This window comes from Psammomys obesus, unplaced genomic scaffold (assembly GCF_907164565.1).
Source record: "Psammomys obesus unplaced genomic scaffold, mPsaObe1.curated_primary_1811, whole genome shotgun sequence".
NCBI classification, from domain to species: Eukaryota; Metazoa; Chordata; class Mammalia; order Rodentia; family Muridae; genus Psammomys; species Psammomys obesus.
In genome coordinates, this window is record NW_026596962.1 from 5,054,706 (window position 1) to 5,079,925 (window position 25,220).

The 25,220-nt window shown below is 38.6% G+C and overlaps 1 non-coding gene across 1 annotated transcript; it reads left to right on the forward strand.

Annotated features, from left to right (window-relative positions):
• The first annotated feature begins 1,623 nt into the window (after nt 1–1,623).
• On the forward strand, nt 1,624–1,730 carry LOC129670284 (U6 spliceosomal RNA). The gene has a single exon (XR_008719153.1). It is a non-coding gene; the product is annotated as a U6 spliceosomal RNA (small nuclear RNA).
• The last annotated feature ends 23,490 nt before the right edge of the window (nt 1,731–25,220 follow it).

Consider the following 25,220-nt stretch of genomic DNA (forward strand, 5'->3'; position numbering starts at 1 on the left):
AATTGACAATATCTTTCAGACAATGCATGCTGACAGTGTCTCTTCCCAGCTTCCCTCAGATACTCCCTATCCCCACATCCTTCCTTCCTTTCTCCAATTAGAAAATAAATAGGAGTATAAGATACTAACGGTTAATAACAGTAATTAATAATACTGGTAACATTTTAAAAGTAAATAAGACAAAACAAACAGAAAATAAAGACGGGAAAAGTAACACATGAAAATGCTGACACACATACTTGTACAAATAGAAATAGAAAACTCTAATGTACAAGCAAAGATCTATAAGGTTAAGAGTTTTAAAATAAAAATTCCCAGACAAGGCATTATAGAACAACAACAACAAATTCTCCAAAAATACTACTGAATTCTTTTTGTGTTAGTTATATACTCCTGGGCAACATTGACATTTTCTTTTATTTTTTATTTTTTTCAGTGAGTGAAAACAAACTAAGATATTTTATTCTCATCGACAGCAGTAGATTGAAGATGCCATTATACAGTCCAACACTGACTATAATGATGGCAGAATGTGATAACTAAATATAATTATCAAGACTGATTTAATAATGAAATGGAAATCAGAAAAGCAGATAGAAGAATATCCGGTGAAATATTTCTCTTACAAAGTCTTCCTCTAACCTTCACTCAAAATGATTTTGTTTACAGTATATAAATCCTCATATTCTCTTTTTTTGCCATGTATTTTATTTTTTTAATTTTTTTATTGGTTACATTTTATTAACTCTGTGTCCCAGCTGTATCCCACTCCCTCATTCCCTCCCAATCCCATCCTCCCTGCCTCATTTCCTCCCTGCCCCTTTCCAAGTCCACTGATAGGGGAGGACCTCCTCCCCTTTCATATGACCCTGTTAAATCAGGTATCTTCAGGACTGGATGCAAAGTCCTCCTCTGTGGTCTAGCAGGACTGCTCCTCCCTTGGGGGGTGGGGAGATCAAAGAGCCTGCCATTGAGTTCTTGTCAGAAAGAGTCTTTGTTCCCCTTACTATAGGAAACCAATTGGTTACTGAGCTACCACGGGCTTCATCCGAGCAGAGGTTCTAGGTTATATCCATACATGGTCTTTGGTGGAGTATCAGTCTCAGAAAAGACCCCTGTGCCTAGATATATTTGGTCCCTGTGGAGCTCCTATCCTTTCCACATCATAGTAACTCCCCCTTCTTTCATATGATTCCCTATGAATCCATATGAATTCCATATGATTCCCATATGAAGTTTTGGTTATGAGTCTTAGAATCTGCTTTGATACACTGCTAGATAGAGTCTTGCAGGGGCCCTCTGCAGTAGGCTCCTGTCCTGTTACTAGTTTTCTTCTATGTCCAATGCACATCCCATTTGTCTTTCTAAGTGAGGATTGATCATCTTACCCCAGATCCACTTTCTTATTTATCTTCTTTAGGTGTATAGATCTCATTATGTTTATCGTATCTAATAGGACATTTTCAATATGTACAGTTTAGGAGAGGAAAAGAAATATGAGATCAAACCCTGGGTAAGATGATCAGAGGGCCTCTGACAGACTCTACCCAGCAGGGTATGAAAGCTGATGCTGAGACTCAGCCAAACTTTGGGCAGAATGCATGGATCTTAAGAAAGAAGGGGGTGCTCGCTTCGGCAGCACATGCACTAAAATTGGAACGATACAGAGAAGATTAGCATGGCCCCTGCGAAAGGATGACACGCAAATTCGTGAAGCGTTCCATATTTTTTAGACTAAGATCAGAAAGAAGAGGAGAACCTCCCCTATCAGTGGACTTGGGGAGGGGCATGCATGCAGAAAGGGGAGGGAGGGTGGGATCGGCAGGGGAGGAGGGAGGGGCTTATGGGGGGGATACAAAATGAATAAAGTGTAATTAATAAAAAATTTTAAAAAAATAAAAAATAAAAATAAAAAGAAAGAAGGGGGAGATAGAACTACTTGGAGGGGACAGGAGGTCTATGAGGAGGCAATACTCCAACCAAGGACTATTCATGGAGATAACCTAGAACCCCTGCACAAATGTAGCATATGGCAGCTCAGTGTCCAAGTGGATGTCCTAGTAAGGGGAACAGTGGCTGTCTCTGACATGAACTGCTTGTACTGCTCTTTGATCACCTCCCCTTGAAAAGGAGGTATAGCTTTACCAGGACACAGAGGAAGATGATGCCATCAGTCCTGATGAGACCAGGTAGGCTAGTATCAGAGGAAAAAGGAGGAGGAGCTCCCCTTTCAACATTTTAATTTAATTTCAATATTTTAAGCTAGTAACAGAGTCTAACCTGGACAGCTAAATTTTTTAAATCTAAAAAGGTGTAACCACCAGACATGTAGAGAACTAAGTAATCACTTTTGAGGGAAGTTTAGTTTGATCATCAGTAGGAGACACAGATAATATTTATTTATCATCATTGTATCCTTGGATAAAAAGGCAAGAGAAATATTCAATCCAAGTTAATTTCTCTGCCTTAATTGCTCCATAGCCAGCTCAACAAATTGATTCCATCATATAAGGCAATTTAACATTTTTCTTTGGATTTTAATTGATTTTAATATTGCAAGCATCTTAGCTGGCTCACAGCTCCCAGTGGCATTACAGAACTATATCTCAATGAGGACTGTTACTATATTAAATCAGTATATCAATACACCTTGCATTAAGAAGCAAGGGCCTTGGAGAATCTATGAATCAAAGAAGAAAGAAAAACGGTTGTTGAACTAAAGCACTCCTAAAGCAAACACATTAATGGGGAAACATCATAAAAGTTTCCTTCGTGCTGAGGGGCACATAAAACAAAGTGCAAAACATGGTGAAAGTCTCCTTCCATATACTGATAAAAGCACTAAAATCTTTTCTCTGGGGCAGGGCATTCAACTGGTTACTCCCAGATAATGAATAAGATATGTGGATTAAAAAAAAAAAAACAGTGACCTTGTTTATGGCAATCATTTCCAATACAGCTGAAGAAAGTAGCTACACTTCCTAGACTTGCTCACAAGTATATGGACGTTTCTGATATATGAGCTCAAAATAGGTAGGTATAAAAATCCATACAGATTTGATTACACCACATGTTTATGATAAAGTGATATGTATATATATATATACATATACATATATATATACATATATATATATATATATATATATATATATATATACACTAAGAGAGAGAGAGGGAAGGAATTAGGTAGTGAAAGAAAAAGAAAAATGAAGAAGACACCAGTGGATAAATGAGAATAGCGAAAGGCAAGAGTAGGGTGCTGTGTGAAGAAATGACAGAAAATAATGCAATAACTTGTAGTAATAATATAATATATGCCATCTGTTTTTCAGTCATTGTAATTTTCTTCTGTATGTTTCCAAACTCACAGTGTCCAGTTATAGACACATTGTTTCTATTCATAAGGAACTGGGGGATGAGTCTGATAATATTCTCACCAATTCTGTAACTGTTTCTGTCTACTGTCACGCTCTATTAATTGGCTTAGTTGTGAGAAGGAATGACTGACTTCCTCTCATCATCTTAAAGAAAATGTAGCTTTAAAGGGACTGAGATACTCTTATATGAAGAAGATCTGTTCTGAGGAAGTTTAGCCTACTGCTGATGAGTGATGTGGCATTTTAAGGTAGAAAGGGTCACTCTGAGCATATTACCCAACTATTAGCAGATAGAAAATGAACTGCCTACATATTTAGCATTGATACATTTTTACTTTATAATGTTATAGAGAAAAGATATGTCAATGTCCTCTTGAAAAGCAAATGTATATACACTGTAAAATTGTCTGCAATTTCCCATAAATTGGATTATTCCATCCCAGAGAAAGACTCCTTCCTAATACAAACGAAGACAGAAAAAGGATCCATAAGACAACAAAAATGCACAACTCATAAGACTCAGGAAGTCTCTGAAACTTCCGAGATTTACAAGCCTTTCATCCATATAACACACACGTGCACCCAAGGGTGAACAGGCAGGAAGGACTGCTGAGGAAGACAGACTCTCTGAGTGTCCAGGCGCCCTGCTTGCTGTTCAGGGACCCAGGACTGCAGCTTTTCTTTCTCGGCACTTAGTGGTGATGCAATGGTAACTGAGCTCTTCCTGCTCCCATCAGCCTAACAAACCCATTCAAGCTGAGCAGGACTGCTGTGGAGGCATTGCCTTGTCTTATTATCACTTTTCTGTCTGGCATGGGCAGAAATTTCTTTACATATTTCCCACCATATTCCTTGCCATTATTTTTCTTTATTAATTACACTTTATTCACTTTGTATCCCCCCTTCATGGTTCCCTCCCTCCTCCCATCCCAATCCCTCCCTTCCTCCACCCTCTGCATGCATGCTCCTCCTCAAGTCCACTGATAGGGGAGGACTTCTTTTCCTTCCTTCTGATCCTAGTCAATTAGGTCTCATCAGGAGTGGCTGCATTGTCTTCTTCTGTGGCCTGGTAAGGCTGAGAGGACAGGAAGTCCACAAGGACAGCAACAGAACCAAAAAATCTGAGCACAGGGGTCTTTCCTGAGACTCATACTCCAACCAAGGACTATGCATGGAGATAACCTAGAACCCCTGCACAGATGTAGCCCATGGCAGTTTAGTATCCAAGTGGGTTCCATAGTAATAGGAACAGGGACTGTCTCTGACATGAACTGATTGGCCTGATCTTTGATCACCTCCACCTGAGGGGGAAGCAGCATTACCAGGCCACAGAAGAAGACAACGCAGCCATTCCTTGCCTTTTTTGAAAGTTGTTAATTTCTATTTTTATATGAATTTGAAATACTAAAATGTATGGTTGAAACTAAAAGAATTGCTAATTATTTTCACCTCCAATGTTAGGACAAATTTCATCGTAAGATATTTTTAAAAAAGAAACTGAAAAAAAATCACAGTTAAACAGAAATAAGGGAACTGTGTCAAAGGTAAGATGAGGTATTGTTACTCAGTTCCACAGCTAAACTGACTGTTACTGGAATTTCACTTTTGTAGAAGATATTTCTCAGGAGCTTGGCTAATACATTAGGTACTATCAGAAGCACAGTTAATTTCGTTATATGCATGACTCAGGGCTGGTTTTTAGAAATTTTGTCTCATGATCTCTCAACATAACACTGTATAAAATCTTTCTTCATTACTCATTATGACATCATTGTTTTAATCATTGTCATAGAGTGAGGCATTCCAAAGTAATACCAAGTCAATATCCCAGGACAAAAGTCAATCATCAGCTTTAACAGCAGAGGAGTCCATATTTTCATGTATCAGTAGAAAGACAACAAAAGCTAGCATACAAACTCCTTACAAGTTAAAAACAAGTTAAAAAAAGGAAAAAGAAAAGAAAAGACTGGCTGAGAGGTGGATCGGCAGTTAAGGAAGCTGCTCTTAGAGAGGACCCATGGATCTTTTCTGTAGAAAATGGTGACTCAAAAACATCCATAACTGTTTCTGCATCCATTCTTCAGTTGAGAGGCATCTGGGCTGTTTCCAGCTTCTGGCTATTACAAATAAAGCTGCTATAAACAAGGTTGAACAAATGTCCTTTTTGGTACATCTATACAATGGAGTATTACTCAGCAATGAAAAATAAGGAAATCATAAAATTTGCAGGTAAATGGTGGGACCTGGAAAGGATCATCCTGAGTGAGTTGTCCCGGAAGCAAAAAGACACACACAGTATATACTCACTCTTATAAACATACAATATAGAATAAACCCACTAAAATCTTTACATCTAAACAAACTAAGCAAAAGAGAGGACCCTAACTAAAAATGCTCAATCCCCATCCTGAAAGGCAAAGAGGATGGACATCAGAAGAAAAAGAACACAGGAAACAACCTAGGAACCTGCTACAGAGGGCCTCTGAAAGCCAGAAGAAGAAAACAGGAAACAACCTAGGAACCTGCCACAGAGGGCCTCTGAAAGCCTCTGCCGTGCAGACTATCAAAGCAGATGCTGAGCCTGATGGCCAACTGAAGGGCAGAGTGAATGGAATTTTATGTAAGAAATGGGATATAGTAAGAGCTGGAGAGGACAGGAACTCCACAAGGAGAGCAACAGAACAAGAAAATTTGAACACAGGGAACTTCCCAGAGACTCATACTCCAACCAAGGACTATCCGTGGAGAAAACCTAGAACCCTGACAATGCAGCCACTTCTGATGAGAACTGATAGACTAAGATCAGAAAGAAGGAGAGGAGGACCTCCCCTATCAGTGAACTTGGGGAGGGTCATGCATGCAGAAAGGGGGGGAGGGTGGGACTGGGTGGGGAGGAAGGAGGGGCTTATGGGGGGATACAAAATGAATAAAGTGTAATTAATAAAAGTTAAACAAAATATCCATAACTACAGCATAAAAAATATTTACTGAATGATTCCTTTTATTTTATATCATTTGTAGAACTTTCTGATATTTTCTAAAAAGTCAAAAATATATTGATGAAATAAGAAAATAGCCATTTCATTTGAAAATTATGCAAGGCAATCACAAATAATATATTATGAAATTTAGTCTACCAAGATATGTATTAAGGTAATTTTGCAAGTGTTTCTATATACCGTTAAAGTTAACGAGAATTTAATCAAAGACTTTCTCTTAGGTAGAATCATGTATTTTTGAAAGAGATGGCTTCATAATCATCATTGCACGCTAAGTGAGATATAATGAGAATTATATATCTTTTGGGGTGACGGATTCAAGACAGGGTTTCTTTGTGTAGCCTTGGCTGTCCAGGACTCGCTTTTAAACCAGGCTGTCCTCAAACTCACAGAGATCTACCTGTCTCTGCCTCCCCATGTGCTGGGATCATAGGCATGTGCTGTATATCTCTTGTCAGAGCCAAGGCAAAGATGGACTAAAGATAAATTGTAGATGTTCATTCCATCAAGTTCGTTTACTGCCAACAGTTTTAAGGGCATTGGCTCAGTTAAGATAGCTGATTATATAGCATCTGCTGTAGCTGGAGTGTTGAAAGTCCCCAAAAGATTGATGAATTTGACCTAGTCCACTAGATGGTGTCAGCCAAGTTAGAGTCTTTGTGTGGGGCTTCCTAGAAGGTTCTGTAGTCACTGGGAGCTTGTCCATGCAAAGGATTGTGAGGCTTCTGTCTGTTCTTATTTCTCTCTACTCTGCATTTTAGCTCAGAACAGCAAATTGATGTTTGTCTCCTTTAGGAACCCAAATTGTGGTGACCGAATCTTGGAGCAGAAGCTAAACAAGTCTTTGCTTCTTAATCTAATTGACTCATCTATTTATTTATTATAGCAACTGTATGCTGATTGGGTCAATACATTATAACATATATATATATATATATATATATATATATATATATATATATATATGTGTGTGTGTGTGTGTGTGTGTGTGTGTGTGTGTGTGTGTGCACGCACCTCATTTTTTTCAGACTGGAGACTGAGTAACTAAGTCTTTTTTGTTCTCTTTGCTCTATTGAGAAAAATTTCACAGTAGGAAAAAAAAAAACCTCACAAGCTGAAAAATTCTTTCAGAGTTGTGAAGCATTAGAATGTGTGAGGAGCTCTCCTCCACCCTGCCTCTTTCAACTTGAGCATCAGCTCTTACTTACTGGCATGCATCCATATGTACAGAACCCACACATAAACAGGAAAGTACTTTTCCCTGCCTGATTGTCTTTCTAAGGACACCAGGCTCATCTCTCTGTGAGTCTCTGACATAACCTTTTCCTCTCTTCATATGTGGACACAAGCTTGCTTTCTGAGTTCTCAGCCAAGCCAAGTAGCAGAACCAAAGTTCCTTGCTGTTTTCACAGAGGATCCAAGGCTTCAGTTCCATCTCTTACATCTGGCAATGCACAACCTGCTCCAGCATTAAGGGATCTTGTGTCTTCTGCTGGCCATTGTCCCCAGAATGAACATCATACACTTATGTACATTCATGAACACAACATAGCCATGAAACAAAATAAATGCATCTTTTTACATAAATACAAATGAGCTAAAGAGATAGCTCATTTTTTATTTAACTTTTTATTTTTTATTAATTACACTTTATTCATTTTGTATCCCCTCATAAGCCCCTCCCTTCTCCCCTCCCGATCCCACCCTCCCTCCCCTTTCTGCATGCATGCCACTCCCCAAGTCCACTGATAGGGGAGGTTCTCCTCTCCTTTCTGATCTTAGTCTATCAGTTCTAGTCAAAAGTGGCTGCATTGTCATCTTCTGTGGCCTGGTAGGGCTGCTCCCCCCTCAGGAGGAGGTGATCAAAGAGCAGGTCAATCAGATTATGTCAGAGGCAGTCCCTAAAGCCTCTACCCTGCAGACTATGAAAGCAGATGCTGAGCCTGATGGCCAACTGTTAGGCAGAGTGAATGGAATTTTATGTAAGAAGTGGGAAACAGTAAGAGCTGGAGAGGACAGGAACTCCACAAGGAGAGCAACAGAACAAGAAAATTTGAACACAGGGAACTTCCCAGAGACTCATACTCCAACCAAGGACTATTCATGGAGATAACCTAGAACCCCTGCACAGATATAGCCCATGGCAGTTCAGTGTCCAAGTGGATGTCCTAGTAAGGGGAACAGTGGCTGTCTCTGACATGAACTGATTGTACTGCTCTTTGATCACCTCCCCTTGAAAAGGAGGTACAGCTTTACCAGGCCACAGAGGAAGATGATGCCATCAGTCCTGATGAGACCAGGTAGGCTAGTATCAAAGGGAAAAGGAGGAGGAGCTCCCCTTTCAATTTTTTAATTTAATTTCAATATTTTAAGCTAGTAACAGAGTCTAACCTGGACAGCTAAATTTTTTAAATCTAAAAATCCAGTGGTCAAATGAAAACGAAAACACAGCTTGCCAAAACCTTTGGCATATGGCAAACACATTTATGAGAAGATGAGTTATAGCTGTGAGTACCTACTTAAATGCATATGATACAACTAGGTAAAAATTAATTAGAACATACATCCTCTCTGCCAACTGAGCTCCTTAGCATCTTGCACCAGGACCTGGCCTGGTGTCTGCCTGATTTTGCCTTTCATGTACTCGCTTCAATCTCCAGATATATGACCAGATCCAACATTCGGTCGCCAAGCCAAGTCTAGCCAACCCTGGTTGTGTCACTTTCAACTTCCAAGCCTTGACCAGGACATGTGTCTTGCATTCAGGACAGCCTTGTTTTCCCAGGTGTCTTCACCCACCTCAAGCCAGCTCAAGCCACATCCACTTTTTGGACCAAACCAGGCCCTGTATCCTGTAGTCTGACCCAGCAGGATGTGTCTGTGTAAGACCCAATAATAAAAAGGCCCCATGCCCAGGTATTATTGCAAAAAAACAAACAACAAGAAAAAAATCAAGATGATGTTCCCTTCTATAATGCACTGTTTCTTCAGAAATATCCCAGTGAGCATTACTTAGATGGAATAATTTAAAGTGACAATCTCAGTTTCACCAAAGAAGTGAAACAGTTAACATAAGACTCAAAGAACTAGCTAAATTAGATAAAGAGATTGAATTTATGAAGTGTAAATGATAGTGGTATCAAAGAACACACAAGCTGACAAGTTAATGCAACTATGAAGATGATCCAGAATTTTAAACCCAAATACAATAAAGAGATAAACATACTGGAGAGAATTCAAACTTAAATAGAGATAGAATGGGAAAGCCCAATACCTGACTAAAGAACCCAAGAGAAAGACTCAGTGATAGTATGAATAAAGCAGGAGATAAAGACTCAAAGAAAAAGTAGTGGAACTAAACCAAAAAAGAATGTGAACAAAAAAAAGTGTAAAAACAGAGGAGTGTAATAATTGTGGAACACCATGAACAAACCAAACCATTAAATTATGAAAAAGATTTAGAGAGAAGAATCCCAGATCAATGTCATAGGCCAGATGTTCAATAAGATCATAGAAGAAACCTCCCTAAACACAGGAAAGATACAAATATACAGATACAAGGAGCAGAACACCAAATAGACAAGACCAGAAAAAAATCCCTCAAGGAATATCATCTTACTTTAAACACCAAATTGTAGAACAAAGAAAAAGTATTGGAATCTGTAGGAGAAAAAAAATATGAAAGAAAACCCATCAGAATAATAGCTGACTTCTCAAAGTAACCTCTGAAAGCTGGAAGATTCTAAAGCAATGTACATCACGTTCTAAAGGACACAGATGCCAGCCAAGACTGCAATCACCAGAACAACAGTCTGCTGTAGCTAAGGGAGGAATAAATGCAGGGAAAACCCGATTGTGGGATGCCGACCCATGTGATATATGACAACACAACCCCCTTACCTAAGGCTAAAGAAACATGAAAAAGACTTTTGTGCAGGGTCATAAATATGGGTCTATTTGCATTTTTCTACATGTAGACATCCAGTTTATTGAAGATGCTGTCTTTTTTCCATTGTATGGCTTTTGGCTTCTTTGTCAAAAATGAAGTTTCTGTAGGTATGTGGGTTTACTTCTGGGTCTTCAATTTGATTCCACTGATCCACCAGTCTGTTTCTATGCCAGTACCATGCCATTTTTATTTCTACTGCTCTATAGTAAAGCTTGAGATAAGAGAGAGAACTACCTCCAGGAGATCTTTTATTGTTCAGGATTATTTGTGCAATGCTGGGTTTTTGTTTGTTAGTTTTTCCATATGAAATTGAGACTTGTTCTTTCAAATTCAGTAAAAAAAAATGTGTTGCTTTTAATTTAATTTATTTATTATTTACAATTTATTCACTTAGTATCCCACTGTAGCCTCCCCCCTTCACCTCTAAGTCCCACCTACCCTTCTTCTTCTCCCCCTATGCCCCTTCCCTAGAGGACTGATAGGGGAGGACCTCCTTCCCTTCCATCTCACCCTAGCCTATCACGTCTCATCAGGACTGGCTGCATCATCAACCTCTGTGCACTGATACGGCCACAACCCACAGGGGGAGGTGACCAAAGAGCCAGCCACTGAGTTCATGTCAGAGACAGCCCTTGCCTCCCTTACTAGGGTACTCTCTTGGAAACTGAGGAGCCTATGGGCTTCCTTTGAACAGGGGGTCTAGGTCCTCTTCATGCAATATCCTTGGTTGGAGTATCAATCTCTGCAGTATCACATGGGCTCAGGAGTTTTTAGCTCTGTTGGTCTCAAAAGACCAGAAGTCTGTTTCAAGATGGTTTGTCTTAGATATGGCAAAGAAGCCTAAACCATATAGTCTCAACATTGGCTGCATAAAACCATTCGGACCTTACAGAACATTTACATTCCAATGCAGGTGTGGGAAATATCATTTGTCAATACTACTACTTCTAGATTATGGACTACAAGCATTTAAAGAGTCCTGAGAGAGAGTTAGGCTTCACAAGGACTTAGCTCCATAATTGGAAATACACTGCCAACAAGCCAGTCTTTAAAACATATAAATACAAACAACACTAAATCAACTCAGAAAGTTGTATTTATGTATTTTTTCATGTTCATGTGTGCTATGTATGTGTGTATATACATTCATACATACATACATATATACCTATACACACATGTATATGTGGGAGTGAGTTTATAAAACAATAACAATAATTAAAGAAAAAGAAGCCATGAACACGAATTTGAAAGTTATTAGAAAGAATATAAGGGTGATTACAGAGAAGAAGGAGATGATAAAAGTTACACAAATATATATTAACTTTAATATAAACAAAATAAAATAAAATAAACAGCCTTGCTAGGCCACAGAGGAGGACATTTTAGCCAATACTGAAGATATCTGATAAGCTAGGATCAGATGGAAGGGAAGGAGGACCTACCCTAACAGTGGACTTGGAAAGAGACAAGGAGATGAAAGAGGGAGGGTAGGATTGGGATGGAATGAGGGAGAGGGCTATGGCTGAGATACAAAGTAAATAACATACAATTAATATTTAAAAAACAGTTCTCTGTCAGATTTAGGGTTGGTGAAGATCCTTTCCCAATCTGTAGGCTGTCGTTTTGTTCTGATGACAGTGTCTTTGGTTTTACAGAAGCTTTTCAATTTCATGAGGTCTTAGGTATTGATTGTTGCTCTTAGAGCCTGTACTGTTGGTGTTCTGTTCAGGAAGTTGTCTCCTGTGTCAATGAGTTCGAGGCTCTTCAATACTTTTTCTTCTAAGCAGTTTAGTGTTTCTGGTTTTATGTTGAGGTCTTTGATCCACTTGGACTTCAGTTTTGTGCAGGGAGATAAGTGTGGATTTATTTTCATTTTTCTATATGTAGACATCCAGTTAGAACAGCACCATTTGTTGAAGATGCTGTCTTTTTTCCACTGAATGGTTTTGGCATTTTTGTCAAAAATTAGGTGTCTATAAGTGTGTGGATTTATGACAGGGTCTTCTATTCTATTGCATGGATCCACCGTTCTGTTTCTATGCCAGTACCATGAAGTTTTTAGTATTTTTGCTCTATAGCTTGAGATATACAGCTTGAGATCAGGGGTGGTGATACCTCCAGAAGATCTTTTACTGTAGAGAATTGTTTTAGCAATTCTGGGTTTCTTGTTGTTCCATATGAAGGTGAGATTTTTTTTTTCTTTCAAGGTTTGTAAAGAATTGTGTTGGTAATTTGATGGGAATTGCATTGAATCTGTAGATTGCTTTTGGTAAGATGGCCATTTTTACTATATTAATCCTGCCAAGCCATGAGCATGGTGATCTTTCCATCTTCTGATATCTTCTAATTCTTTCTTCAGAGACTGAAAATTTTTTTTCATACAAGTCTTTGACTTGCTGGGCTAGGTCCACACCAAGGTACTTTATGTCCTTTGTGGCTATTGTGAAGGGTGTTGTTTCCCTAATTTCTTTCTTGGCCCTTTTGTCTTTTGTATACAGGAGTGCTACTGATTTTTTTGAGTTAATTTTGTATTCAGCCACTTTGCTGAAAGTGTTAATCAGCTGTAGGAGTTCCCTGGTAGAATTTTTGGGGTCACTCAGGTATACTATCATATTATCTGCAAATAGTAATAGTTTGACTTCTTCCTTTTCAATTTGTATCCCCTTGATCTCCTTCAATTGTCTTATTGCTCTAGCCAGGACTTCAAGAACAATGTTGAAGAGATACGGAGAGAGTGGGAAGCCTTGCCTTGTCCCTGATTTCAGTGAGATTGATTTAAGTTTCTTTCCATTGAGTTTGATATTGGCGATAGGCTTGCTATATATTGCCTTTACTACATTAAGTTTATGTGCTTGTATCCCTGATCTCTCCAAGACTTTAAACATGAACGGATGTTGGACTAATATCCAGTATATATAAAGAACTCAAGGAGTTAAACAGCAACAAATCAAGTAATCCAATTAAAAAATGGAGTACAGAGCTAAACAGAATTCTCTGTAGAGGAATATCAAATGGCAGAGAAACACTTAAAGAAATGTTCAACATCCTTAGTCATAAGGGAAATGCAAATCAAAACAACCCTAAGATTTCACCTTACACCCACAAGAATAGCTAAGATCAAAAACTCAAGTGACAACACATGCTGGAGAGGTTGTGGAGAAAGGGGAACCCTTCTCCACTGCTGATGGGAATGAAAACTTGTACAACCACTCTGGAAAGCAATCTGCTGTTTCCTCAGACAACTAGGAATAGCGCTTCCTCAAGATCCAGCTATGGTCATATACCCAAAAGAGGCCCAAGTACACAATAAGGACATTTGTCAACCATGTTTGTATCAGCCTTATTTGTAATAGCCAGAAACTGAGAATAGCCCAGATGCTCCTCAACTGAAGAAAGGATGCAGAAATTGTGGTACATGTAAACAATGGAATATTATTACTCAGCAATAAAAAAAAAAAAAAAAAAAAAAACAAGAAATCATGAAATTTGCAGGTAAATGGTGGGATCTGGAAAAGATCATCCTGAGTGAGCTATCCCAGAAGGATAAAGACACACACGGTATATACTCACTCATATAGACATATAATATAGGATAAACATACTAAAACCTGTACACCTAAAGAACCTAAACAAGAGGGAGGACTCTTGCTAAAATGCTCAATTCCTATCCATCCAGAAAGGCAAAGAGGCTGGATATCAGAAGAAGGTGAAAAGAGGGAACAAGTCAGGAGCCTGACACAGAAGACTTCTGAAAGGCTCTGCCGTGCAGAATATCAAAGCAGATGCTGAGACTTATGGGCAACCTTTGGGCAGAGTGCAGGGAATCTTAGGAAAGAATTGGGAAACAATAAGATCCTGAGAGGACAGGAACTCCACAAGGAGAGCAACAGAACCAAAAAATATGAGCACAGGGTTCTTTCCTAAGACTGATATTGCAACCAAGGTCTATGCATGGAGATATCCTAAGACCCCTGCACAGATGTAGCCCATGGCAGTTCAGTATCCAAGTGGGTTCCATTGTAACAGGAACAGGGACTGTCTCTGACATGAACTGATTCGAGTGCTCTTTAATTACCTCCCCCTGAAGGGGAAGCAGCATTACCAGGCTGACAAGAAACATTACCAGAAGAAGACAAGGCAGCCACACATGATTTGACCTAATTGACTAGGATCAGAAGGAAGGAAAAGAAGTCCTCCCCTATCAGTGGACTTGGGGAGGTGCATGAAGGCAGAGAGTGGAGGAAGGGAGGGATTGGGATGGGAGGAGGGAGGGAACCACGGGGGGGATACAAAGTGAATAAAGTGTAATTAAAAAGAATTTAAAAATAAAAAAAAAAACGAAATGAAATTGAGAGAGATTTGTGATGGCCATTTGGGAGAGTTGAAGAGGAAGGTGTGAATATGATCAAGACACATACACAGTATCGTCAACAAATGGTGCTGGTCAAACTGTATGGCTGCATGCAGAGTAACACAAATGGATCCATGCTTTCACACCTGCATCATGTTCAACTCAGGGACCTCAGGGTTAGGGTCAGATACACTGAACCTGATAGAGGAGAAGATGAAATGTCATCTGAACTGAAAACACCAAAAACACAATTAATAACAATTAATCAACAATTAATAAATGGGATCTCACAAAACTGTAAAGCTTTTGTACTGCAAAGAACACCATCATTCAAGCAAAATGACGTTCTGTAGATACCACTTATTATTAAATTCACTTTACTCTTAAATGTATTTTACTGTAACCCAAAATTTAATTATTTATGTGATACGTAATCTATGTTTTAATTGGCAGTATCAATATTACCATTTAACATGCTTTGTCAATACAGTAGTCATTAGAACATTATTAAATTCATAATTTATTTTGTCCAATGATTGACTACCTAAGAAATATTACAAATGCAAGTCTCTTACCTTATCATTGTGTTTCATTTCTTTTTATTTTTTAATTTATTTATTATTTCTTACAATTTATTTGCGTTGTATCCTGGCTAGAGTCCCTTCGATTTCTCCTCCCAGTCCTACCCATCCTCCCTTTTCTCCTCCTATCCCCCTTCTCTAAGTCCACTGATAGGCAAGGTCCTCCTCCCCTTCTATCTGTCTCTAGCCTATCAGGTCCTATCAGAACTGGTTGCCTCACCTTCCTCTGTGGCCTGGCAAGACTGCACCTCCCAGAAGTAGGTGATTAAACAGCCTGCCACTGAGTTCATGTCAGAGACAGTGCCTGTTCCCATTACTAGAGACCTTCTTGGACACTGAGCTGCCATGGAGTACATCTCTGCAGGGGTTCTAGGTTATCTCCATGAAAGGTCCTTGGTTGGAGTATCAGTCTCAGAAAAGACCCCTGTGCCCAGATTTTTTGGTTTTGTTGCTCTCCTTGTGGAGCTCCAGTCCTCTCCAGGTCTTTCTATCTCCCCCTACTTTCATAAGATTCCCTGCTCTCTGCCCAAAGTTTGGCTATGAGTCTCCGCATCTGCTTTGATACTTGGCTGGGCAGAGTCTTTCAGAGGCCCTCTGTGGTAGGCTCCTATCCTATTCCTGGTTTTCTTCCTCTTCCAATGTCTATCTCATTTTTCTTTTTTAGTGAGGACTGATAATCTTTATTTTAATATATTGATTTTATTAGTGGGCTTGTTACAATTCAATAGGAAATAGGAAATCTTTTAGCATAACTAAAACTACATAAAGATATTTCTCAGATTCATTTATACTATGGGTGTATATTCATTGTACAAATGGTTTTTATGATGACAAACAACAAACACTTAGCTCATGTTCAGCTTAATCTATCTTTTTTCATCCTATCTGTAAGGTAATAATAATAATTAAAAAATCCCTCTCCATTCATAAAGGATTTATCTAGACCTAAAATTATCTCTCTGGAGAACCTTTCTATCACGGTTAAAATCTGTTTTGAGATTTAATCTGTTTTTGCTTAGCATGAACATACTGAAAACAATGACTACTTACAGACCCGAGAATCTAGCTTTAAAAACTACATAAAATTAATTATATTGTTGTGAACTTGAGTGCACTTGTTTTTTGATTAATTTCAATGTTGTCAGTTCTCCTAACGGAACCCTCTATAATGTCATCTGGGAGAAACTCCACCCTAGGTATTAATTTTTCAAGTGGGCATTTATTAAAATGAACTCACTTCGTAGTATCACTCCTTAAACAGTAGAGAAAAATCATTGCACAGAATCAAAAACTTATTGCAATTATGGCTCCTTGTTCTGGTACAGAAGCATTTTGAGAACATTTAAAATAGTATACCTAAAATATATTAGTGTGCTTTAGCAGTTTATGATCCATAAAACGTAAATGAAGAGCACACATACAACAAGAGGAAAGAAGAAGGGGGGGTGCTAAGAAGCAAAAAGGAGCGGGAGGTGGCTGGGAAACGTTTTTGTTTGTTTGCTATGTGTGATTGAATTTGGAGAGCGTGAACTAGGTTGATGGCATCCACTCTCATGAATTCATTCTTGCAGCAGAGCAGAAGTTAAGACAGTCTCCAGTGATGGCTCTTCTTGTGTTTCTGTGTGATGTCTGCTTCTTTGTAGCACACTCGACGACGGAGACCACTGAACTACTTAGCTGGGGAGAAACAGGTGATGTCGCAGGAGACTGTGAAGCTTCCATGGAAACTACAAAAAGGCTCACAAGAGACTGAAAGTTATTCGGACAATTTGCCAAGGTATCCAGAGTATTAATGGTAAATTCTGTGGTAACAGCACTACAAAATAAATAAAATAATAAGATAAAATAAAAAATGAAGAAACAAGTAACCGAGACCTCTCACGAGTTTTATATAGCTACAGTAGATATTCCTGGATAACTTAGCAATGTCCTACTAGCCATGCAGGCAGGCCTCCTCACATGCAGACCACTGTGAAGGCTTGCGACCCTGGAAAGGGGGAAATGCCAGGGACTAACACAGAAGAAAGTCTTGTGGCAGAAAGTACAGCACAGAACTTCGACAGAGTTTACAGGATGTAAAGGAAGTAGGAAGAGAAGTGGGCAGGGCAGAATGGTCTGAGCAGCTGGAGATGGCTTCTCTACAGAACATGGGAATTTTTCCTTACAGCTAGTGAGGTACAAGAGAGCTTTGCAAGCCTTTGTCCAGAGGAGGGATGGGAGTACCAGCATGCTCTTAGTGGTCAGATCTGGGTGCCTTTTAAATAACCCAGAACTGTCAAATGCCAGCAAAATAAAGAGTCTGAAGCATATGATTGGCAGCTAGTGAGGATGTGACACAGACCACAGCCGTATTGAGGAAAGCCCCTGGACATGGTTATAATGTGGATGGGTTACACTGATAAAGGTGGGATGGAAAGCCATGAAGAAAGCCTAGCTTCTAATAAAGTGCACTTAAAGTGAGATTAGACATAGGGGTTGCTGTGTCAATAAACGACTCTATACAAGGTGAAAATTCTGATGAAAAGCCTTATGTGATAAAATACATAGATTAATTACATACATAGAACACATATGTGTCTGTAGTTTGTATGCAAATTCAGGTTTTCTTTCATTTTTATTTCTTCCCAGTATTTAAGTTTAAGATGCAACCACAGTAATTATAGCTTTTAAATTATTCTATAAAATATGTTCTTACTTCCAGAACATATGCAATTCAAAATGAAATCTATTAAATAGTACTGAAAAGGAACATTAATAAAAAGTCAGAAGTGGTAATCTCAATGGCACTTTGTCTTATTTAGTTTGTGGGGACAATGTTGTCAAAACAAAAGTAGACCTCTCACTTCAAAGGGCATAAAAGATACGAGTAACTATGACCAAGATTGCCCCAAAATTTGTGCTTCATCGTGGAAGGAACTTCACAAAGTATTTGTAGAAATAGGACAAAGAAAGTGATAAATCAAGACACTGCGGAAGAGCAGGAGCTGTCGCAGCTGTGCACAAATGAGGTCATAGTTCTCAGGTGCTGTGTGACGGCATTGTCAGCTCTGGAGTTCGTAGAAGCTATTTGTCTCCTGGGTTAATACATCCCAAACGTTAGTATCTGTTAGTCGCAGGATGTTAGATCTGACAGAGAGGTGAGCAGAGGACTAAAGGTGGACCAAGATAAATTATATTTAGTCTCTGGATCCACAAATTCCAAAATCTCTATATCACAGCAGTTCTAGTTACCATCAATGTGCACATACACCATATTTCCAGGTTCTCATTCATAATTTCAAAAGTTCACACCTAGATCTGGGAAGTCACGCTAGGAACCTAATCCATAAGGGGAAATTCAAGTGCAATCATCAGATACAACTTCCGAAACGCTTTTGCGCAACTGGTCTTACTCCTCTCCTGTTTGTTTCTTTTCTGCTTGTGTAAAACTCTGAGCATCTAAGTGACAAGAATCTTCAGCATGGAATTTGCCAACTCTCATGAACATTGAAAGAAAAATAAACCACTGGGTTCTTTTTTTAAATATAATTTTTTAATTATTAAAATTTGTTCATTTTGTATCCCAGCTGTAGCCCCACCCTTGTTCCCTCTCAAACCCACCCTCTCTCACTCCCACATCTACTACCATGCCCCTTCCCCAGTCCACTGATGGGGGAGGTCCTCCTGCTCTTTCCTCTGACCCTAGCCTATCAGATCTTATCAGGACTGTCTTTAATAGTCTCCCTTTATGGCCTGTTCAGGCTGCTTCCCTTCAGAGGGAGGTGATGAAAGAGCCCGCCAAAGAGTTAACATCAGAGACAGTCCATGATCCCCTTATTACAGAGCCCATTTGGAGATTGAGCAGCCACGGGCTACCTTTTTTCAAGGTGTCCAGGTTAGCTCCATGAATGATCCTTGGTTGAAGAATCAGTCTCAGAATAGACCCCTAGGCCCAGATTTTTGGTTCTGTTGCTTTCCTTGTGGACCTCTATATCTTTCAAGGTCTTTCTATCTCCCCCTTCCTTCGTAAGTTTCCCTGCACTCTGCCCAAAGTTTGGCTATGAGTCTCAGCATCAGCTTTAATACCCTCCTGGGTAGAGTTTTTAGATACCCTCTGTGGTAGGCTCCTGTCTTGTTCATTATTTTCAACTTCTTCCAATGTCTATCCTATTTGCCTTTCTAAATGAAGATGAAGCATCTCTCCCAGGGTTCTCCTTCTTGCTTAGCTTCTTCAAGTTACAAATTATGATTATCCTATATGATGTCTAATACCCACTTATAAGTGAGTATATATCATAATAGTCTTCCTGCTTCTGGGATAGCTCAGTCAGGATGATCATTTCTAGTTCCCACCTTTTTCCCAGCAAATTTCAAGATTTTCTTGGCTTTAATTGCTGAATAGTATTCCATTGTGTAAATGTACAACAATTTCTGTGTCCATTCGTCAGTTGAGGGGCATCTGGGTTGTTTCCAGGTTCTGGCTATTATGACTAAAGCTGGTACAAACATGGTTGAGCAAATGTCCTTGTTGTGTACTTGAGCATCTTTTGGATATATGCCTAGGAGTGGTATAACTGGATCTTGAGGAAGCGCTATTCTTAGTTGTCTGAGAAAGAGGCAAATTGATTTCAAAAGTGGTTGTACAATTTTACATTCCCAGCAGCAGTGGAGGAGGGTTCCTCTTTCTCGACATCCTCTACAGCATGTGTTGTCACTTGAGTTTTTAATCTTAGCCATTCTGATGGTTGTGAGGTGAAATCTCAGGGTTATTTGAATTGCATTTCCCTGATGAGCATGTTGAGCATTTCATTAAGTGTTTTTCTGCCATTCTATATTCCTCTATTGTAAATTCTATGTTTAGCTCTGTACCCCATTTTTATGGGGTTTGCTTTGTTGCTTTTTAACTTGAATTCTTTATATATTGTGGATATTAGCCCTCTGTCAGATGTAGGGTTGGTGAAGATCCTTTCCCAATCTGTAGGCTGTCGTTTTTTTTTTTTTTTCTGAAGACAGTGTCCTTTGCTTTACAGAGACTTTTCAGTTTCATGAGGTCCCATTTATTGACCTGGATCTTAGAGCCTGTGCTGTTGGTGCTTTGTTCAGGAAGTTGTCTCCTGTACAAATGAGGTCAAGGCTCTTTCCCACTTTTTCTTCTAAGAGGTTTAATGTGTCTGGTTTTATGTTGAGGTCTTTGATCCACTTGGACTTTAGTTTTGTGCAAGGTTATAAGTATGGATCTATTTGCATTTTCCTACATGTAGATAACCAGTTAGACCAGCACCATTTGTTGAAGATGCTATCTTTTTTCATTGTATGATTTTGGCTTCTTTTTTCAAAGATCAGGTGTCCATAAGTATATGGATTCATTTCTGGGTCTTCTATTTGATTCCATTGATCCACCAGCCTGTTTCTATGCCAGTACCATGCAGTTTTTATTACTATTGCTCTGTAGTAAAACTTGAGTTCAGGGATGAAGGTCCCTCCAGAATATCTTTTATTATAGAGGATTTTTTTAAAATCTGATATCTTCTCCTATTTCTTTCTTCAGAGATTTGAAGTTTTATTCATACAAATCTTTCACATGCTTGGTTAGAGTTACACCAAGGTACTTTAAGTCCTCTGTGGCTATTGTGAAAGGTGTTGTTTCCCTAATTTCTTTCTCAGCCCATTTGATGTCTGTGTATAGAAGGTTATTGATTTTTTGAGTGAATATTTTATCCAGCCACTTTGTGGTAGGTGTTTATCAGCTATAGGAGTTCCCTGGTAGAATTTTTGGGGTCGCTCACGTATACTATCATATCATCTGCAAATAGTGACACTTTGAACTCTTCCTTTAAAAATTGAATCCCCTTGATCTCCTTTATTTTTCTTATTGCTCTGGCAAGGACTTCAAGAACTATGTTTAAGAGATATGGAGAGAGTGGGCAGTCTTGTCTTTTTTCCTGATTTCAGTGGGATTGATTTAAGTTTCTCTCTGTTCAGTTTGATGTTGGCTATAGGCTTGCTGTATATTGTCTTTACTATGTTTAGGTATGTGCCTTGTATCCCTGATCTTTCCAGGACTTTAAACATGAATGGGTATTAGATTTTGTCAAATGAGTTTTCAGCATCTACGGAGATTACTTTTTTCTTTCAGTTTGTTAATATGGTGGATCACGTTGATGGATTTCCGTATATTGAACTCCCCTGCATACCTGGGATAAAGCCTACTTGATCATAGTGGATGATATCTTTGATGTGTTCTTGGATTTGGTTTGAGAATATTTTGTTGTGCATTTTTACATGTATGTTCAAAAGGGAGATTTCATGAAATCCTCTTTTTTGTTGTTTCTTTGTGTGGTTTAGGTACCAAGGTGACTGTGGCTTCATAGAATGAGTTTGGTAATGTTCCTTCTGTTTCTATTTTGTGGAATAGTTTGAAGAGTATTGGTGTTAACTCTTCTTCTAATGTCTGGTAGAATTCTGCACTGAAACCATATGGTCCTGGGCTTTTTTGGATGGGAGACTTTTGATGACAGGTTATATTTCCTTAGGGGATATAGGACTATTTAATTTATTTACTTGTTCTTGATTAAGCTTTGGTAAGTGGAATTCATCTCTCTCAACATCGATGAACTCAACTCTCCAATAAAAAGACACAGACTAAGAGAATGTAAACAAGTCCCAACCATCTATTGCATACAAGAAACACACCTAAGTAACAATGATAGACATTACCTGAGAGTAAAGGGCTGGAAGATGGTTTTCCAAGCACATGGACCTGAGAAGCAAGCAGGAGAAGCTGTTATATTATCTAATAAAATAGATTTTAACCAAAATTAATCAAAAGAGATGGGGAAGGACACTTCATACTCATCAAAGGAAATTTTCACCAAGAAGACATCACAGTTCTAAACATCTATACCCCAAATACAAGGACACCCATATTTGTGAAAGAAACATTGATAAAACTTAAACAATACATAGATCTCCACACATTAATAGTGGAAGACTTCAACAACCCACTCTCAACAAAGAAAAGGTCAACAAAACAGAAATTAAGCAAAGAACCAATGACTCTAATAGAGGTCATGAATCAAAATGACCTGAGACATCTACAGAACCTTTCGCCTAAACACAAAAGTATTTACCTTCTTCTAAGTACCTCATGGAACCTTCTCCAAAATAGACCATATAGTTGGTCACAAAGCAAGCCTCAACAGATACAAGAAGATTGAAGTAATCCCTGTATACTATCTGACTACCATGGACTAAAGCTGTACCTCAACAACAACAGAAATAGAAAAAGCCTACAAACACATGGAAACTGAACAACTCACTACTCAGTGACAGCTGGGTCAGGAAAGAAATAAAGAAAGAAATTAAAGTCTTCATAGAAAGCAATGAAAATGAAGGTACAACATACCCAAACGTATGGGACATGATGAAAGCAGTGTTAAGAGGAAAATTCATAGCAATAAGTGCCTTCAAGAAGAAATTCAAATCATCTCATACAAGCAATTTAATGGCTCACCTATAAGCCCTAGGAAAAAAAAAGAAGCAGACACACTCAAGAGGAGTAGACAGCTGGAAATTATCAAGCCCAGAGCTGAAATCAATCAATTAGAAACAAATAAAACAATTCAAAGAATCAATGAAACCAAGAGCTAGTTCTTTGAGAAAATCAACATGGTAGAAAAACCCTTAGCCAAACTAACTAAAAGGTAGAGAGACACTATCCAAATCAACAAAATCAGAAATGAAAAGGGGGACATAACAACAGACACTGAGGAAATCCAAACAATCACTAAGTATTACTTCAAAAGCCTATACATACACAACACTTGAAAATCTAAAGGAAATGGACCACTGAGTTCTTAAGCGATACAACTTGGGGCTTGTTTGTTACAGCAGTTAATGGTGCCCTCTCTAACTGATAAATCTTTTCTACAAAAAAGATAGAGAAAAAGAAGAAAAAAGACAGAAAGAAAAGAAAGAAACAGCAAGAACTAGCAAAACTGTGTATAACAAAGAGAAAATCTTCACACTACTGGCCTAGATGATGTACTTGCTGCAGGAACTGAAGAGATTTTTATTGCTATTGTCAAATGATAACTGACAATCACTTAATAACCACACTTTCCCAGCACTCAGTGTGTCCCCCAAATCAAGAAACCAGCCAGAGATTCATCTTGTTACAATTTTGCTCATATTTGCAGGATATGACAATTATCTATGAATGGGAGGAGGGTGCTCCCAAACTGAACAGTGAGTGACCCTTGCCCTGTTTTTTGGACAGAGAATATGTGGAACCAGGCCAGGTAAAAATAAACCAGTGACACAGAGAAAAAAAAATCTGCAAAGTTTTTGAGCTATAAAATCTAAAACATGTCACATCCAAAAAACCAACCAACCCAACAAACAAAAAATAAATAAAAACCAGAAAGTAATGACTCAAGAGAGGGGCTAGATCCATATAGAATTTCAATATTAGGTTCAAAAGTTCAAAGTTGCAATTGAGTGTGATAAAGAAGACTACATACTTGGTGGCCAAATGAGAAACATAATTAAAACTCAAAAGGTGAGGATAGGAAATTTGATGATAGGAATCTTTTTGCTAGTACACTTCAGATATTTTTCTTTTTTTGATTATTACGATTTACTCACTTTGTATCCCAGTTGTAGCCTCCTTCCTCATTCCTTCCTAATTCCACCCTCCCACTCTCATCTCCTCCCATGCCCTTCTCCGAGTCCACTGATAGGAGTGGTCTTCCTCCCCTTCCATCTGACCCTAGCCTACCAGGTCTCATCAGGAGTAGCTGCATTGTCCTCCTCTGTGGCCTGGCAAGGCTGTACCCCCCAGCAGAGGTGATGAAGAGCCATCCCATGAGTTGATGTCAGAGACAGTCCCTGCTTCCCTTACTAGGGAACCTACTTGAAGACGGAGTTGCCATAGGCTACATATGATCAGGGGTTCTAGGATATCTCCATGAATGATCCTTGGTTGGAGCATAAGTCTCAAAAAAGACACCTTTGCCCAGATTTTTTGGTTCTGTTGCTCTCCTTGTGGAGCTCCTGTTCCCTCCAGGTCTTTCTATCTCTACCTTCTTTCATAAGATTCCCTGCACTTTGCCCAAAGTTTGGCTATGAGTCCCAGCATCTGCTTTGATACCCTGTTGGATAGAATCTTTCAGACACTCTCTGTGGTAGGCTCCTGCCCTGTTCCCTGTTTTCTCCTACTTCTTATGTCTGTATTAGTCATATAATATAGGATAAACATACTAAAATCTAAATTCCTAAAGAAGCTAAACAAGAAGGAGAACACCTGGGAAGTTGCTCAAACACATACATGCATTCTTATAGATAAAATCTACACACTTCATCACACACAGTGGCACACTTTTATTCACTTGCACATTCAAAAAACACAGAAACATATATACTCTCACACATACAAATACTGCCACATGTACAAATGTATATTCACACTTACAGCATATTCCTAAAATCACACTTAAAATTATACACTCCAACACACCAACGTATACATATACACTCTATCACACACAATGTACACAAACTTAAATTCATAAACATGCACATACATAAAACTCATACACAGATACACAGTCTCAGGCAGGGAAGTGTGAAATACTCTATATTTTTAATTGTTTGATGTAGTTACATAATAAACAAGAAGCACATAGTATTTTATATGGTATAAACATGAAAATAAATAAAGTTAAGATAATAATAATTATTATTACTATTATTATCATCATCATCATTATTATTATTATTATTATTATTATACCTGTATGGACAGTATGGTCCTACCTATATAGAAAAATGGCCTTAAGCCTTGAAAAGGTCTTAGATTTTGTTTTGTTTTGATATTTAGAAGAGTATCTCAAACAGCCCAGGATGGTCTCTAATCATTTGGTGTCTGAGATAAGCTTTCATTTTGGTCATCCTGCCTCTACCTGCTAAGTGTTGCTG